Genomic DNA, 3,175 nt, shown 5'->3' with positions numbered 1-3,175 from the left:
TAACACTAAGGAATCTCATTACATTGCTGTAAAAAGAATCCTTAGATATTTGCAAAGCTCAGTGAACGCAGGTCTGTGGTATCCAAACACTCATGATTTTACACTCATCGGATACACTGACGCTGACTATGGACGGGATAAGCTAGAACGAAAAAGCACCTCTGGAGGATGTCACTTCTTAGGAAGCTGTCTTGTATCCTGGTTCAGCAAAAAGCAGGCGTCAGTAGCCTTGTGCACCACTGAAGCTGAGTACATTGCTGCTGGTCATTGTGTTGCTCAAATCCTATGGATTAAGTGTTCAAACGAAGACAATTGAAGTCAAGTGTGACAACAAAAGTGCAATTGATCTGTCCAAGAACCCAATTCAACACAGCAGAATGAAGCATGTCAGCATCAGACATCACTTCATTAGAGACCATGTACTCAAGGGTGAGATCAAGCTGACCTTTGTCCCAACGGATGAACAGCTTGCGGATATCTTCACGAAGCCACTGGCCCGTGAGCAATTCAGCATACTGAGAGAAGCAATTGGTATGTTTAATCCTCTTCAGTAAATTCCTGTGCTAAATGAATTTGAATGCTGAGTGAATTACTATGCTGAATGATTGATTGTTTGCTGAGTAACTCATCGAAACTGACTGAACATCAAATATTGAGTAAACTTGCACACTGAGTAAATTAATTTAAACTTAAACTTAGAAATCATCCGAAAATGCAATACTGACCACTCAGAATATCAAACGCTTGACATTCTAAATGCTGAGTGTTAGATCCGTTAGCATAAATGCAATAAGCACGCGTATAGCCCTAGGATGACGTATTCGCCGTATGTGTCATAAATGCCAAGATCTTTGTCGGTACACAATCCTAAGGCAAAACTGACACATGGATTTGATTAAATCCACACCGCTCATTCCATCTATAAATAATGGGTAATTTCCCATCATTTATTCTTTACGCTTAATCAAATTCTAAGGCAAAGAAACCTTCCCTCTCAAAATCCTTCTAAACCTTCCCCATTCTTGAAAATGACTAAGGTATCCTACAACGTCTCCGGTGCCGGCCACCGAAAGACTAACTCCGATGAACCTACTGGAAATCCTCCTACGCCGAGCAAAGGAAAAACTGGCCAAACTTCTGGTCAAGGAAAGACTGTGAAAATTCAAACCTACACCAGAGTCTTTGAGAACGTACGAGAATGGAAAGTTGAGCCCTCCAGATGGGTCTCAGAACACTTTGTCCAACACGAAAAACCTTTCTGCGAATGGATTTCACAAAACGACTGGACGGAGCTGTTTTCGGTTAGGGATGAAACCTATCCTGACCTAGTGAGGGAGTTTTACCGCAACCTCAAGGTTGCCAATGACAACACTGACTACTTGTGCACTGAGGTAAATGGCAAAACCATCTTCGTCAACCCTCTCTACATAGGAAATCTTCTCAAGCTAAAGACTGAGGGAGCAAGGCTGAGAAGATCAGGAGATCAGGACAAAACTGACTATGCACACAACTTTTGCAAACCTGAGGGTCACTCAGGAGAAGTGTCAGCTTCATCAATGGGTCAGCATCAGAAGATGGCTCACTACTTGCTGACCTACTTCATATACCCCAAGATCAACTGCACTACATCAGCAACAAATTTCAAGTAGTGCTTTATATGGCACATGCTGACGTACACTCCCATCAACATGCTGGTCTTCCTCGTTGCTAGGTTCCTTCGAAGCACTGGCACGATGCAGCTTGGTTCAATCATCACCAGAATCCTGATTGACCACAAAGTTGACCTCGAAGGTGAGGAGAAGACTCGAGGAACTGAGATAACAGCTTCCTCGCTGAGGGCATTGAAGTTTGGACAGCCCTTGAAGAAAGGCAAAGATGCTGCTGCTGCTGGCCAAGCTGAGGAAACCGCTGAGCCAAAGAAAGGGCGAAGGACTAAGGCCCCAGCTTCTCGCAAGAGGAAATCTGCTGAGACTCCCTCTAAACATGTTGAGTCTCCAGCAAAGAGGCAGAAGTCAGCTGAGAAAAGAAGCAGGAAAGGTGAGCCTGGAACTGAGGAAGCTACTGAGCAACCTTAGAAGAAGCAGAAGTCTTCAACACTGGCTCCACTGAACGCCATCCCTACTGACTTCATTGTACCGGGTGACTCTCACTTCACCCAGTGTCAAGGTACAGAAGCTCAGCATGATGAACATGAGGTTCAGCTAGATGATCACTTCATCTCTCAAGTTGAGGAAGAACTTGACGGTGACAGTACCGAAGAAGAAGAGGAAGAAGCCAGCGGTCAGGATGACACTGAGGACTCTGAGGAAACAGCTAGTGAGATTGAGGCTGAGGATGCTGATACTGGGTTAGCTGCTAGTGTTGAACAAGTACTTGACCAACACATTGTTGATCAAGTTGAAGAGCAAGCTGACCAGCCTCATACTAAGCAACAAGAATCTTCCCCTTCTCACTCAGGAGAACCTTATCATACTGTCACTCCACCTCATAGAAGGCGAAAGTTGGTCAAGGCCAGTGAGAAGCCAATCAGTGAACCTCCTGTGCAACTACCAACTCTTCCTGATTTTGTCGTCTCCAAGACAATTAAGGACCCTTCTACCGTTCAACTCAAGTTTTTCAAACGCCAATCCACTTCCACTACATCGGCGTCATTAGAAAAACAAGCCTCTGTTTCTTCTCAATAGGAACATGCCGACCTCAATGCTTCTGCAACTTCAACCAGTCAGCTTGAGTCGTCTACTGTTCATGCTGTTTCCTCAAGCATGGTGCTGACTCCACACACCTCTGCCGTCAGCACAAATAGTATTCGCATTACAACTTCTTAAACTCAACTCTCTGCCGATCAATCAACTGTTCCTCCAACTCAAGTGCAGATTGAGCATTCTATTCCAGTCACTGACCAGGTTACTCCTCTCACTCCTTTCACTCCTCCTACCGGTCACACTGATATACCTGAAGGATCTCAAAGCTATCTGAATGCCACTGAGTCCGGCAAAAAGATCATTGACTCAGTGCAAGCTTTAATCAGAGACCTTCAATACTCAACTCCTCCTGCTGCTAGATCTTCACTTCTTGAGACAACCCAGCTTTCCCAGGTCACTCAGCTTCTCAACGAAGTTAAGGGACTCAAGGATCTGCTGAATGTCGTCTTATCCTTCCAAGCACAGCAAGCTAA

This window comes from Euphorbia lathyris, chromosome 4 (assembly GCF_963576675.1).
Source record: "Euphorbia lathyris chromosome 4, ddEupLath1.1, whole genome shotgun sequence".
Classification (NCBI taxonomy): Eukaryota; Viridiplantae; Streptophyta; class Magnoliopsida; order Malpighiales; family Euphorbiaceae; genus Euphorbia; species Euphorbia lathyris.
The sequence above is the reverse complement of the archived record's forward strand: the minus strand, read 5'-3'. Positions refer to the sequence as shown.